This window comes from Colobus angolensis, unplaced genomic scaffold, assembly GCF_000951035.1.
Source record: "Colobus angolensis palliatus isolate OR3802 unplaced genomic scaffold, Cang.pa_1.0 Scaffold317, whole genome shotgun sequence".
Lineage (NCBI taxonomy): Eukaryota > Metazoa > Chordata > Mammalia > Primates > Cercopithecidae > Colobus > Colobus angolensis.
The window spans coordinates 1,338,737-1,354,606 of NW_012116455.1; the positions used below are offsets into that span (position 1 = coordinate 1,338,737).

Sequence of the window (15,870 nt, forward strand, 5' to 3'; positions counted from 1 at the left end):
AGAGAGAGAGAAAGAGGGAAAGCTTGGGTGTAGTCAAGGAAGAGCTAAAACCCAACGTGGTTGAAGGACAGCCAACAGAAGGGAAGTCATGAGGGACAAATTAGACTATAAAGGCCATTAATATCAGCCCAAGGGATCTGGCCTTAGCTTGGTGGAAAGGGGCACCACTCAAGGCTTTTAAGCAGAGGAGTAACAGGATCATTCAGAGTTGGGTTCCAAGAATGGCAGGTAGGCTGGATTCAAGCAAAGACACACTGCAGAGAGGCCCGGTAAGAGGCTCTTCTCAAAATCCTACTCACACGTGATAAAGGGCCTGACGCACACGGCAGCCATCAGAATAGAATGAAGGTGACAGAGGTGGAGGAACTACAGAGAGGACTAAGTGACATTGTAGTAACTCTTCAGCCTTGTTCCCTGAGATTTCTCCATGCAGAGATCTCAGACAGAACAGCTGTGACAACACAGATGTCCAAAACACTTCTTTACACTCACCATGACAAGTGTCCAGGAGGAACAACAGGTGTGCAGCACCCAGTCCAGTGTCAGGGCCCACAGGCTCCTGCCACTCTTCCTAATGACGGCTTACTCCCCTGGCATGTAGTTTTTTTGTTCTGGGTTCGCTGTCATGAAAGCTCCCCTGTCACAGAGCGGCAAATGCACAGTTAAGTCTTCAGAGGCCACAGCTCAATTTGAACACAACTGTGCTTTGGGCTCCTCTTAGTCCAGGCGTTGTAAGGACACTGGGCGCTCACTTTTTCTGCCTGCTTCTCCACAAGGGCCAGCTGAATACTTTCCCTGAACTAATGACCCTGGCTCAGTATTTTCTACTAACCAGCCTGGATAGCTTTCCTACTTCAAGCCCTGAACTCCCCTTCTATTATAGACTGATTTTTGCCCCCAACTTCCAATTCATACATTGAAGATAATTCACACATTGGAGACAGGAACTTTAAAGAAGTAACTAAGGTTAAATGAGGTCATGAGGGTGCGACCCTAATTCAACAGAACTGGCGCCCTTATGAAAAGAGGAAAAGACATCAGAGATGCACTTGCACAGAGAATAAAGCCATGTGAGGACACAGGGAGAAGACAGGAGAGGGGCTTCCAAGGACACAAACCTGTTGACACCTTGGACTTCCAGCCTCTAGAACCGTGAGACAATAAATGTTACTTAAGCCACGCCTTCTGTGGTCTTCTCTTACAGCAGCTCTAGCAGCTTCTGAAGAATGCTGCCCACCCAGGCTGTGTGTTAGAAAGGGAATGTGTCAAAGGAAACTGAATTCATGCTTTGGTGACTGGCAGAAATGTGATGCCATTAAAAGATGGTGTAGGCACGAGGAATGAGATGGCAACGTCAGTTTGGGGTAGGTTTCAATTAGAGGACTTGACGGAACATCACCTAGAGCTCAGGAGCTGCTGGACTAGAGTCCGGGTTTGGGACCATCTGCACAGCAGCTCTACGTGAAGCCCATCATTGAGAATACGAAAGGAGGGGGGCCAAGGATAAAGCCTCATGCAATACCTATATCTAAGTGATAGGAAGATGAAACAAAAAGGCCAATGCGGTGGCTCACACCTGTAATCCCAGTGCTTTGGGAGGCCGAGGTGGGTGGATCATTTGAGGTCAGGAGTTCAAGACCAGCCTGGCCAACTGGTGAAGCCCTGTCTCTGCTAAAAATACAAGAATTAGCTGGGTGTGGAGGCACGCACCTGTAAGCCCAGCTACTTGGGAGGCTGAGGCAGGAGAATGACTTGAACCCGGGAGGCAGTGGTTGCGGTAAGCCGAGATCACACCACTGCACTCCAATCTGGGCAACAGAGTGAGACCCTATCCCAAAAAAACTAAAGGGGGGGGGAGGGGCGGGAGAGAGAGACAGAGAGAGAGAGAGCGCAAAAAGGAATAATCAGAAATCAAAATGCCAAAATTTCAGTGTCATCAAAACTAAAAGAAGAATTTTAAGATGGGATGGTTAACAATGCCAAATAATGCTAAGAGGTAGAGAGAATGAAAACAGAAAATGCCACTGACATTCAGAAAGGAAGTCTGGGCCTGATAAGACACTAAGAAGCAAGTGGATACCAAGTAACAGAGGCAACAAATATTGATACATTTGGGAAGAGATAAATGAGAGAGTTGGAGTAGCAGCTGGAGGGAAAAGCAGGATTGATGGATGCTTTATTTATTTATTTTTATTTTATTTTATTTTTTGAGACAGAGTCTCGCTCTGTCACCCAGGCTGGAGTACAGTGGTACGATCTCAGTTCACTGCAAACTCTGCCTCCCAGATTCAAGCGATTCTCCTGCTCAGCCTCCTGAGTAGTTGGGATTACAGGTGCATGCCAACACGCCCAGCTTTTTTTTTTTTTTAGTAGAGATGGGGTTTCACCATGTTGGTCAGGCTGGTCTCAAACTCCTGACCTCATGGTCCGCCCGCCTCAGCGTCCCAAAGTGCTGCTGGGATTACAGGCATGAGCCACTGCCCCCGGCCTGGATGTTTTTATTTTTAACATTAAGGAAATGATCAGCATGTTTCTGTATCGAGATGATATGGAGAACATGGAAACTGGGATTAGCCTTGATGATCCTTGATGATCTTCTCCAGGGGCAGGAGAGAAGTAGAAAAAAATGGGATAAAGAAGAAAACAAGGTCACTTACCTCAGCATCAATCTCTCCTATGAAATAGTTGACAAAAATCAGGAACTTGGAGAATATGGAGCAAAAGTACCACAGAAAAATAGTCTCTAGGGTCAAACAGGTAAATCAGTGAAGGTGGCCAGGAGGGGATGGAGGAACAGCTGCTGCTCTTCGTGAGAAGACAACTGCATGAGGAAGAGGAGGCCAGCATGCCACCTTTCAATTTTCAAGAGACTCTGGAAATCTAGGTTTACATAAAATGTCCCCATTAAAAAAAAACTGACAGCTATTTCAAACTTAAAAGAAATTCTATGTAAACCAAAACAGAATGGAGCCCCCGAGCTGGCGATAAACTAAGGCTTGTGAACTAAGGCAGTGAACTAATGGCCACAGCATTAGTTCACTGCAAAGAGTCAATGAATTGAATTAAAATGTCTAAGAAATAACTTAGGTTAAAAATATAAATATAATAAACGTGCAGCAGCAAGTTTATTTTTTCTCACAGTAATATACATCAAGAATAGAAAAGGAAAGTGGTAACTTTTACCCTAAATTGGGGCTTAACATGTTTTTAAAACATAAGAGTAGGCTGGGTACAGTGGCTCACGCCCATAATCCCAGCACTTTGGGAGTCCGAGACTGGTGAATTACTTAAGGTCAGGAGTTCAAGACCAGCCTGGCCAATGTGGTGAAACCTCGTCTCTACTAAAAATACAAAAAAAAAAAAAAAATAGCCAGGTGTGATGACAGGCACCTATAATCCCAGCTACTCTGAAGGATTTGCTTGAACCTGGGAGGTGGAGGTTGCAGTGAGCCGAGATTGCACCACTGCACTCCAGCCTGGGTGACAGAACGAGACTATGCCTCAAAAGGCAGATCAGATCATCTGAGGTCAGGAGTTTGAGACCAGCCTGGCCAACTTGGCAAAACACTGTCTCTACTAAAAATACAAAATTTAGCCAGGCATGGTGGTGGGCGTCTGTAATCGCAGCTACTCAGGAGTCTGAGGCAGGAGAATCACTTGAACTGGAGGCAGAGGTTGCAGTGAGCCAAGATCGCGACGTTACACTCCAGCCTGGGCAACAAGTGAAACTCTGTCTCAATAAAAAAATAAAATAAAATAAATAAGTAAATTAGCTGGGCATGGTAGTGCACGCCTGTAATCGCAGCTACTCAGGAGGCTGAGGCACAGGAATCGCTTGAACCCAGGAGATGGAGGTTATAGTGAGCCGAGATTGCACCACTCACTCCAGCCTGGGCGACAGAGCAAGACTCCATCTCAAACAAACCCGTAAGTGTAGGATGTGAGGATTTCTAGATTTACAAGGAGCACAGACCTGGAATGAAGGGGGCTGTCACCAGCGATGGCCAGATGCAATGAACTACCATCAGGAAAGAAAGAGCCCAGGTACTGTCATCTCTGCTCATATTCCAAGGTCTGGGACTTAGAAGTGGCAGGATTATTCCAAAAATATAGTCATCTACACCCGAACCCACCATCACCTTATCTAATAGTAATCAGGAATCAATTATGCAGTCAGTATCACACCACGAAGAAAACAGAGCCTCTCCCCACAAGGCACTTATGTAGCCAACACGCAATCCATGAAAACACTAAACCCTAAAACCTTAGCAGGGACCAGGCATGGTGGCTCACGCCTGTAATCCCAGCACTTTGGGAGGCCAAGGCAGGTGGATCACCTGAGGTCAGGAGTTCGAGACCAGTCTGACCAATATGGTGAAACCCCATCTATACTAAAAGTACAAAAATTAGCTGGAAGTGGTGGCACACGCCTGTGGTCCCAGCTACTCAGGAGGCTGAGACAGGAGAATTGCCTGAACCCAGGAGGTGAAGGTTACAGTGAGCCAAGATCATGCCACTGCACTCCAGACTGGGCAACAGAGCAAGACTCCATCTCAAAAAAAACACTTAGCAGGACTGCTGGTGAGGAATGTTGAACCCTAGTTACTTTGACTGTGGAAGGGTATCTGATTGTATCATCTAGTGTGAAACCATAGAGTAAGTTATTTCTGTTTCATTGAGGGATAAGGAAAAGAAACGGCAGGGTCTCTCTGGCAACATTCAACCTAGACATTATTTGCTTTCCACTGAACTCCACGCTTGCCTATAAAACATTCTGAACTTCAGCAAGAAAAAAGCAGCATTCTCAGGACGCTTGGCCACAGTGTGCACTTTGAGGAATGCTGTTCTTACAGCACTTGTGTGCATCTGTGTAACAAGAAAGAAGAAAACAAACCCACTAGACTTTTGTTTGGAAAATACAGTTGGTGGAGACTGTGCAATGTTAAGTCAGCAACTATAGACAGGCTGAGAATTCCTTACAGGCATCAGCCCTGACTCCAAGACTTCATGCCTCACACCAGCCATGGCTGGCCTCCTTCAGAGTCTGCCACAGAGCCTTGGCACATGCCGTTCCTTCCAACAGCATAAGGAAAATATCCTGCTATATCTGAGCTGGTACTGACTGATGTCTCTAGCAAGGAAGAGATAAAGACAACTCAATTTCACCCTTCTTCAAATATATTTTACCTAGAACAGATCCTATATTTTTATGCAGATCATATTTAAGGCTGCCTGGATTTCTCCTTTGAAAAGCAAGGCATATGGAAATTCAAATACTCAAGTGTATTTACTTCAAATAATTAATATCAAAAATAGAAGGAGAAGCAGGGCTCTAAAATATGTACTTAGTGTACTTTCCCGTTGTGATAGTTACTGGTCTTAGCCAGAGAGAACTTTCAAATGTGAGAAATCAATGAAATCTATTCCATTGAGAATTATCTGGAGAAGAGTGATCACAGACCCACTGAGTAGTTTTTATTTCTCATTTATGATCAAGAATGGAATCTACTTATCTCAAAGTTCATTTGGCCTGCTGATACTAAGTACCTTCCCTACCCCCAGCCCCCATAAACAATACTTCATCCTATATGGCAAGACTCTGGGCTGGAGTTCAAGGCCTTTCACAGTTGGATTGCTTATCTAAGAGTTCTGTGAGTTGGGAGAGGGATGGAGCCAATATTGTGTGGAAACAGAGGCACCCACAGAGAGAGGACATCCTCATGCTGCTGATAGAACTACCTAAAAATAGCTCAACCATCCTGAGGGTCAGCTGAGACAAGGGTTTTCCCCAAATCGACATTTAGTGTTACATGACTTTTTGAACTTGCATTTCTACCCCCCTCACTTTTATTTTGGTATATCTAAACTACTACAAGAGTCCTGCCTCAAGACAAACTTTCTGACCCTGGTTTTATTATACTATATTCTAAAAAAAAAAAAAAAAATCACTCAAGAAAAAGAAGTTCAAGCTTCTTGCTCAGGCACTGAGGCTCAGCATAATCCAGCCCTACCTCAGGCCCCCAGCTCCTCAGCAAGCCCCAAATGGTCTATGCATGGTCACCCACACGAGCCTGCCCTTTGCTCATGCCCCATGCTCTGCCTGGAATCCCTTCCCCACTTCTGACTACTTATTCACAGTAAGTGCTAAGTAAACATTTTTTCCAAGTGAACAAATTTAAGACCTACCATTTTCAAGGCTCAGTTCAAATTTTAGATTATATACGAACCCTTCCATGACCACCACAGTCTGAAGGTATCATTTCATCTTCTGAATTTCAGTTATTGCTCATACACTTAACAAGTTCTATGTAACACCTGCTGCGAGGCAGGTATCAGGGTTCAATCCAGAAGAGCTACCATCCTGCCCTGACAGAGCCCGGAGTCCAGCAGGGAGAGCTATGAAGTATAACAGCTGAACAACGGTGTGGGTGCTGGAATATTGAAATACAAAGGCTTTCTTATTGTTATATGTATTTATTGAGCTCCTACTAGGATTAGCCTAGGTACTTTTTGTGGGTTCTGATTCAATCCTGATGGGCCATTTTACAAGGAAAAAGAAAAGAAACTCTGAAAAGTTAATTTGCTTTCCCCTGGCTATTTGGATAAGCAGAGTCTGGATTCAAACCCAGTTGAGTCTGGATTCGTTCCACCATCTACCCTGCCTCCCAAGCCTGAGGTGTAGAATGTATTCTGGAAATACGTGTAGTCAGACTGGGAAGAGGAAGCCATCCCAGGCAGAAGGAACAGCACAAGATGCGTTCCTAGAATGGCGAATGGTTCAGGAAGGTCAGAGCACAGTTACATGCTGAAAAAAAGAAGTAGGTTAGACTGTGAAGCACCCCGGACTCAATCCAGTAGACTATAGTGGAGCTTCAGGGTCCATGTCGTGTGTCCCCAGCAAGATAAGCTTTGTGTGTGTGTGTGTGTGTGTGCGCGTGCGCGGCAGGGGAACGGAATCTCTCTCTTGTGGCCCAGGCTAGAGTGCAGTGGTGCGATCTCGGCTCACTGCAACCTCCGCCTCCTGGATTCAAGCAATTCTCCTGCCTCAGCCTCCTGAGAAGCTGGGATTGCAGGTGCCCGCCACCACACCCGGCTACTTTTTGTATTTTTAGTAGAGATGGAGTTTCACTATGTTGGCCAGGCTGGTCTCAAACTCCAGACCTCAAGTGATCCACCCTCTTCAGCCTCCAAAAGTGCTTGGATTACAGGCATGAGCCATCATGCCCAGCCAAGATAAGCTTTCTTAAGAGCAGGCACCACAGCCCCTTTCTGTATTTTCACACCATCAAGTTTGTATTCAATACAACTGGTGGAAAGCCCACGGGCTTTTCTGGATCATTTAGTTTCACGTCCCCAATGGGACCCCGTGGTTTTATGCAGCTTTATGAATGCCGACTATCTGTGCCTCCAACAAGGCTTGGCAACTCAGAAACCAGTGACCACCTCAGACCAACAGCAAACCTCCTCTAGTTGCCACTAAGTGGGCTAGGGCTATCTTTTCTACTTATCAAAACTCCTGCCATTCCCTGGGTTCCTTCATTTCCGGGGATCATGTAATAGCAAAGCTGTCTGAAGATTATCTCAATAGCACTTAAGATGTGCTAGGCACTATGTGCATTCATTTAACCCTCGTAACTTCTGGAACTAGATTCTCATATGCCTATTTGACTGATGAGGAAATAGAAGCTTAGAGAGTAAAAGTCAGTCTGATCTGGAGTGCAGGTTTCCAATCCCAATGCTCATTTTCTTAATCACTTAGCCATGATACCCACCAGGCAAAGAGATTAAGGAAATCTGGGCAATCCCTCATGAAGGACCAAAGAAAGAAGTTGCTGAGATCTTGAGGAAAACACGTCTAGCTCCCGCTTGCCACTCTCATTGCATCCGTATGCGATGAATGCAAGAATCATTTCACTAAGATGTGACCAGAAAAACCCATTCCCACATGATTAGACCCTGGGCTTCAGATGTCCTGAGAGAGTATTGGAGTCCTTCAACCTCCTTTCCTGAGGAACACTTTATCAAAGTCATCACCATCTGCATCTATTCTTCCAGCTCCTTCCCTGCCACACCAATTCCATTTATGCAAATGTGTTTGTGCCAGGTAGTGCTCAACGGGCTGGTAATACAGCAAGTAACATAAATGATAAGATCCCTGCAGTCTTGAAGCTTAACATCTGGCAAAGGAGACAAGTAAAAGAGATGATTTTTTTTTTTTTTCTCGAGATGGAGTCTCACTCTGTCACCCAGGCTGGGGTGCAATGGCACAATCTTGGCTCACTGCTACCTCCGCCTCCCAAGTTTAAGCAATTCTCCTGCCTCAGCCTCCCAAGTAGCTGGGACTACAGACGTGCGGCACCATGCCCGGCTAATTTTTGTATTATTAGTAGAGATGGGGTTTCACCATGTTGGCCAGGCTGGTCTCAAACTCCTGACCTCAGATGATCCACCTGCTTCGGCCTCCCAAAGTGCTGGGATTACAGACATGAGCCACTGCACCTGGCCAAAATGAGATTATTTCTGATGGTACATGCTATGAATGATAGAGATTCTGGTGGCATAGAGATGGGAGGCTGTTTTAGAAAGTCCTTCCTGGGAGGTGACATTTGAATTCATACCCAAATGACAAGCAGCTACCCTCCAAGGCTCCAGGATCTACCTTATCTTGGCCAACTGAAAAAGACATTAACCATGATCTGGTCTCAACTTCTTATTTGTCAGTGAGCAAACAGAGGCTCAGTGAGATTAAAAGACTAGGACAAGGTTTCCCAACTGACTGCAATTTGCTTCTTCTTACTATTCGATAGAGACTTTCAATATACACATCTGAAATCGAGGCACCTTAAGTTGTGTTTTTAACACATTCATGGTTTTTTTTGTTTTTGAGACAGCATCTCACTCTGTCACCCAGGTTGGAGTGCAGTGGTGCAATCATGGCTCACTATAGCCTCGACCTCCTGGGCTCAAGCAACCCTTCCATTTCAGCCTCCCAAGTAGCTGGCACCACAGACACATGCCACCACGCAGGATTAATTATTATTTTTTTGTAGAGACGGGGTCTCATTTCATTGCCGAGGCTGGTCTGGAACTCCTGGCCTCAAGTGATCCTCCCGCTTGGGCCTCCCAAAGTGCTGGGATTACAGGCATGAGCCGCCATGCCTGACGACACATTTGTACTTACAATTTTATTTTCAGTACACTCTTGGGGAAAAAATGACAGGCCTTCACTTGATCGATAATGAAATCGAGCCTCCAGTTGGCTGAGTAGTTTGTCTAATGGCCTGTCACTAGCAACTGAATCAAAACTCTGATGATTTGTATTCTAGTCCTGTGTTCTTTCACCTGGGTGAGAAGTAGCTGCCTAGTCATTGGTCTATGAATATAAGACATCATTACCAGCAACTTCACACCCTATGGTGCAAAGAACATACAAAAGTCAAAGATAAGCACAAATTACTGTCATAACACAGAAATTCAAAGACCCTAAGTAATTTGCTGCAGACTTCAGATGACTGGACAATCATGGCCTGAGGCAGTCCCCGCTATCCCCTCTTGCCTTCTGGGTACAAGACTTAAAGCTGCCCTGGTGACACATTGCAGAGATTTTAGTAAATAAAGAAGAATGTGTTTCTCAGAGCCAACCCCCAAATCTTCGTAGCTGGATCCAACCCAGACCGGAAGTCTACATAGTGAGTGAACCCTTAGATGAGTGTCATATTTAAGTCTCATGACTCTTCTGCTTAAGAAATAAACTACTAGTGGTTCCCAAACCTACCTGCACTGATCAGAATGATCTGGGAGAGTTTTCAAATAAAGATCTTTCGATTCACACAAGACCTGGAGACTTAGAAATGCCAAAGGTGAGAGCCTGGGGAATGTATGCTTTAAAATTCAGCCAGCCTGGAAATTCACTGGTTTTTCTCATGTCTTAGTGCTGCAATGTAATACAGAGAGGAAAGATGCCTGCTTTTATTATCAAGTGGGCAAGCTAAGTTAGGCTGCATCCTTTAAGGGCTGCTTCCAGAAGAGTCTTCTCTGCTACCCAAGGCCCCTGTACCAGTAGGAAGGTCCTGGGCGTATCCGCCTGGTTACCTGTGAAGTCTGTTGTCTCATCATTCCCTTTGGCTGCATATCAAACCCCCGTACAACCCAGGGAAAGCTTTTTCTGAGATCGGCTTGCCAATTTCTTTGTGAAGCAGACCCTAGCCTGCAAGGGTGAGGGGCCTCTCCAGCAGAAAGAATCTCAGAGTGTGGATCATCCCTCACCCCCAACCACCGCCAAAGGGGCCTGGCTCCCTCCCCATGGGATTCTTCTCTGCCCTAGACAGCCAGCTACTGGCTTGGAAAAAGAGAAAGGGAAAAGGAAAAGAAAGAAGGTAATTCAGGCCCCAGTGGCCAGCGCCCTCAAGGACACGAGCAGTTCTTACCTGGAGATGGAAGAGGAGCGGCTCTGTTCGTTGGATCAGGAATTCTGTCTCTGCAGGTGAGCACTAGGCTTGCAACTCACTGGACTTTGAACAAAGGTTGATTTAAAAGCTAATGTATTTAACAGGGACATGTGGTCTGAATTCAAGTGACCTCTGTCCTGCTTCCTGCCAGCTGGCTGGGCCCTGAGCTGGAAAACCTGACAAACCTCAGCAAACCAAATGCCCTGGCCCACCTGCCTGGCCCTGCAGGGAGGCTGCTGCTTGCCAGACACTCCCAGAGAACAAGGAGAGAGGGGGCGAAGGACAGCCAGGGAGGAGGTGCCTCCACTTTCCTTGGTACTCTCCCTTTGGCAGATGCCTTGGTCACACCCAATCAACCCCCAATCCTGTTAGGGTCCTCCAGTCCCCCATCCTGGGGTCAGGGCCGAGACTCATACAGGAGCATCCTCAATCACTGAGGCCTCCTCAAGGAGCAGTAGCCTGTAACACTCCCACCCAGGAGGCCAGTAAGCCCCAGGAAATGCGGCCAAGAGTTCAGGGCACCCATCTCTGCTTCCCTCCGCCCTGGATCCTCACTTGTGTGCTCCCTAGGGGTTTAGCAAACAAAGCCCTTGCTCTTATGTCCCAGGCTTCCTTCTTATCCACTCTCTCCCCTCTCTTTTTTTCTTCTCTTTCTCACCTGACGGCGCTCTTTCTGTTCTCCAGCCTAGCGATAATTGTCTTCCCTTCATACACTCAGAGTCTCTCAGGCAAGCCCAGCAGGGTAGGCGGAAGACATTTTTACAAACCCCTCCACCCTGCTGCCTTGCTGCCTGAGAAGTAGGCTGGTGCCGGTGTGCTCAGTCCCCAGCCCTAGCCGCGATCAGCAGCTGATTCCTATCAGCAGCACCCACAGATAGTTCTAGCACTGGCCTTCTCACTGACCTGGATCCTCAGCCCACACTGCAAATCAGGGCAAGAGATTGCTCCCGGCACTCAGGCAAAGCAAACCACAGGCCGAGGACTGGGTGACCTCACCCCTCTTCCACCCACACTGCAAAGGCCATTTGTCTTTGCTGGGCCTTGGCTTGGCCCCCAACAAAGACATGACCTGAGCCAGTGGATAAACGGTTTAAAATGACAAACACTGAGCGGCTTCCTCATACCAGCTTATCTTCCTCCACCTCAGGGCTAAGCCCTCCTGGCCTCCTCTATATCCTTCAAAGCAGAAGGCAGAATGGGAAAATCTGGATTTAGGATCAGAACACCTGAGTTCACTGTAATCCCAGCACTTTGTGAGGTCAAAGCGGGCAGATTGCCTGAGATCAAGAGTTCGAGACCAGCCCAGGCCACCTGGTGAAACCCCCATCTCTACAAAAGGTAAAAAAAAAAAAAAAAAAGCCAGGCATAGTGGTACATGCTTTTAGTCCCAGCTACTCTGGAGGCTGAAGTGGGAGGATCACTTGATGGAGAGGCAGAGGTGCAGTGAGCCGTGATCATGCCACTGCACTCTAGCCTCAATGACAGAGGGAGACTCTGTCTCCAAAAAAAAAAAAGAACGAAAGAAAAAACACCTGAGTTCAATTCTGACGCCACTGTTTCCCAGGTGTTTGATCCAAAGTAATTCAGTTTTAATTCAGTTTTAGCACTCTGGGCCTCACTTACCTTCATCACGTATAAATAGTTGTTATTGTATGGTTTTTAGAAATTTTTAAAAATTGTGAGTTTTTTTTTGTTTTTTGTTTTTTTGTGTTTTTTGAGATGGAGTCTCACTCTGCTGCCCAGACTGAAATGCAGTGGTGCAATCTCAGCTCACTGCAACATCTGCTTCCTGAGTTCAAGTGATTCTCCTGCCTCCGCCTCCCGAGTAGCTGGGATTACAAGCGCCCACCACCATGCCTGACTAAATTTTGTATTTTTAGTACAGACAGGGTTTCACCATGTTGGCCAGGCTGGTCTCAAACTCCTGACCTCAAGTGATCCACCCACCTTGGCCTCCCAAAGTGCTGGGATTACAGGCCTGGTGTATTCCTTTTGTATCTGGTTTATTTCATTCAATATGATATTTGTGAGGTTCACTCATGTTGCTGTGAGTAGCCGTAGTTCATTTGTTTTCATACTAGGATTCCATTTACATAATGTCCAAATATAGGGCAGAACTTTGGGGGATTCCCGGTTAGGTGGTAACACATGACCCTAACTTCTGGATCCTCACTTGTGTGCTCCCTAGGAGTTTAGCAAACAAAGCCCTTGCTCTTATGTCCCAGGCTTCCTTCTTATCCACTCTCTCCCCTCTCTTTTTTTCTTCTCTTTCTCACCTGACGGCGCTCTTTCTGTTCTCCAGCCTAGCGATAATTGTCTTCCCTTCATACACTCAGAGTCTCTCAGGCAAGCCCAGCAGGGTAGGCGGAAGACATTTTTACAAACTTCTGGTATACTGGCAAGATTCTAGTTCTTGAGCTAAGTGAAGGTTACACAGGTATTTAAGATTAATTATTGAGCTATGCATTTTTGTTTCATGCACTAATTCTGTATAAATAATAATTAAATTATATGAAATTTTAAACATTACAATATGTGTATAGCATACTGGAGTAAGAAGAAGCTCTTCAAGGCTAGAAGTGACCTGCCTGAGGATTTCAGCTGTGCTCAGCTCTGCATGATCTGTTCAAAAGTGGAAGGGATCAGTATCTTGGCATGTCCATAACCTACATGTGGCACACCTGAGCAATCTGGTCAGGAAGCTTTGATCTCTCCACTTCAAACTTTAAAAATTGGCTGGGCACGGTGGCTCATGCCTATAATCTCAGCACTTTGGGAGGTTGAGGTGGGAGGAATGCTTGAGTCCAGGAGTTTGAGACCAGCCTGGGCAACATGGTGAAACCCCATCTCTACAGAAAATACAAAAATTAGCTGGGTGTGGTGGTGCACACCTATAGTCCCAGCTACTCAGGAGACTGAGGCAGGAGGATTGATTGAGCCTGCGAGGTCAAGGCTGCGGTGAGCCACGATCATGCCACTGCATGCCAGCCTGGACTACAGAGCGAGACCCTGTCTCAAAAAAAAAAAAAAAAATTAAATTGTGGTAAAATATTCATAACAAAAAAATTACCATTCTAATCATTTTGAGTATACAATTCAGTGGCATTAAGTACTTTCACACTGTTGGGCAACCATCACCACCATCCATCTCCAGAACTTTTTTATCTTCCCAAAGTGAAACTGTGTAGCCATTGAACACGATTTTCTATTCCCTCCTCCCCAGTCCCTGGCAACCACCTTTCTACTTTGTTTCTACAAATTTGACTACTCTAAGCACCTTCTATGTGTGGAATAGTATACTATTTGTCCTTTTGTGACTGGCTTATTTCACTTAGCAAATGTCTTCAAAGTTCATTCATGTTGTAGCACATGTCAGAATTTCCTTCCTTTCGAAGGGTGAATAATATTCCACTGTATGCGTACACCACATTTTATTTATTTATCCATCACGGAATGAATTGCTACCACCTTTAGGCTGTAGTCAATCCTACTGCTGTGAAAATGGATGTACAAATATTTGTTCAAGTCCGTGTTTTCAAATATTTTGGGTATTTGCCCAGAAATGGAATTGCTGGATCATACGTTTAATTCCTTAAGGAACTGCCATACTGTTTTCCATGGTGTCTGCACCATTTTAGCTTCCCACCCGCAACATAGAAAGGTTCCAATTTCGCCATAGTCCCATGAACACTTGTTATTTTCTGTTTTTTGTTTGTTTGTCTGTTTGTTTTTTAAATGATGGCCATTTTAATGGGTTTGAGGTGACATCTCATTGTGGTTTTGATGCATTTCCTTAATGATTCATGATGTTGAGCATCTTTTCATGTGCTTACTGGCCATTTGTATCTTCTTTAGATAAAAGTCTATTCAATTTGCCCATTTTAAAAATCAAGTTGTTTTTGTTGTTATTGAATTGTATCATCTCAATTTTTCTTTATTATAAAACAAAGACACAGAGAGGTGAAGTGACTTAGCCAAAGTCACCTCAGGCAGACACATGGCTAAAAACACTGTGCTCTTGCTTTCATGGCCAATGCCCTTTCTACTATACCCGTCTGCCTGGTTTAATGGGTATCCTCAAATTTTTCTCCAACTTCAGGTCTGATTGTCCTAGTACGCATGTCCTACTACCTTGTCTTTTTAGTAGCTCATTAACTTACGCTGAGCCTGGAATTTTAAGCTCCAGTGGTTTTCTCTCCCTGTCTAGAGTCAATATTTATGACAGGCTCCCTTTCCACTCTCTCTGTTACTCTGGCCTCATCCCACCTTAAGTGGCAGCCTGTGTACTCTGCATACCTTTGGAGGAATTTATTAGGCCAGGGTCCAGATGCAAGACTGAGATAAATGTTTTACAGCATTGTGGGTGACAAGCCAGAGACGGGGCAATGCCACTTGGCTGCAGCACACACTGGCTCCACGTGACTGCTGACTGCAGCTTTCTAGTTCTTTTCAGTAACCAGGTGTCAGGACAGGGGAGGCCTGAGGATCCTTGGAGAGCTGTGAATTATTAACACTTGCAAGCTGGCTGCCAAGGATATCCGAATAGTAATTCACTTGCTCTTCCTTTTCCCAGATGAGGGGTCAGAATACACAATCCTTTTCTACCATAAGAAAAAGGCACAGAACAAGAACATGCCATATTCTGAGTTCCTGCATATAGCAAGGTCTGGTCTTGGCACTCTTAGAGTATTGGTTAAAAGGATATTTGATGGCCCCTTTGTAAGAGATACAGGAACAATCAGTGGTCCTTGGGCAGTTTGGATTCTGCCTTTAAAAGCCAGACCCTCAAGGGCCCCCAACGGTCCAGAATGGGAAACAGGAGAAGAGCAAGAAAAGTGTCAGGGATCTCAAGGCCACAGCCTCAGCCTGACCTCATCCCTCTGGGGACCATCCCATCCAGAGGTAAAGGGTCAGTGAGAAAGAAGCAGGAACCATGAACAGCCTAGTGGCCCAAGTCTGTAGCTTGATTTAAAAGACATCCCTCGGCCGGGCGCGGTGGCTCACACCTGTAATCCCAACACTTTGGGAGGCCGAGGCGGGCGGATCACCTGAGGTCGGGAGTTCGAGATCAGCCTGGCCAACATGGAAAAACCCTGTCTCTACTAAAAGTATAAAATTAGCCAGGTGTGGTGGCGCATGCCTGTAATCCCAACTACTAGGGAGGCTGAGGCAGAAGAATTGCTTGAACCCAGGAGGCAGAGGTTGCGGTGAGCCGAGATCGCACCACTGCATTCCAGCCTGGGCAACAAAGCGAGACTCCGTCTCAAAAAAAAAAAAAAAAAGACATCCCTGCCAGGCACAGTGGCTCACGCCTGTAATCCCCGCACTTTGGGAGGCCAAGGTAGGTAGATCACCTGAGGTCAGGAGATCGAGACCAACCTGGCCAAAATGGCAAAACTCTGTCTCTGCTAAAAATACAAAA

At 45.8% G+C, this 15,870-nt stretch overlaps 1 protein-coding gene across 4 annotated transcripts in view; it reads right to left on the reverse strand.

Annotated features, from left to right (window-relative positions):
* The window catches only part of PDZK1 (PDZ domain containing 1), a 49,354-nt gene that overhangs the window by 24,184 nt on the left and 9,300 nt on the right, over positions 1-15,870 (reverse strand). For 2 of the 4 annotated variants that reach the window (XM_011951269.1, XM_011951266.1), the window contains exon 1: positions 10,428-10,653. The exons of 1 other annotated variant lie outside the window; for it this stretch is intronic. The gene's annotated coding sequence lies outside the window, so the exon portion shown is untranslated. Of the gene's footprint in view, positions 1-10,427; positions 10,654-15,870 lie in introns of those variants that run through there. One more of the 4 variants, XM_011951267.1, reaches the window with a different exon arrangement.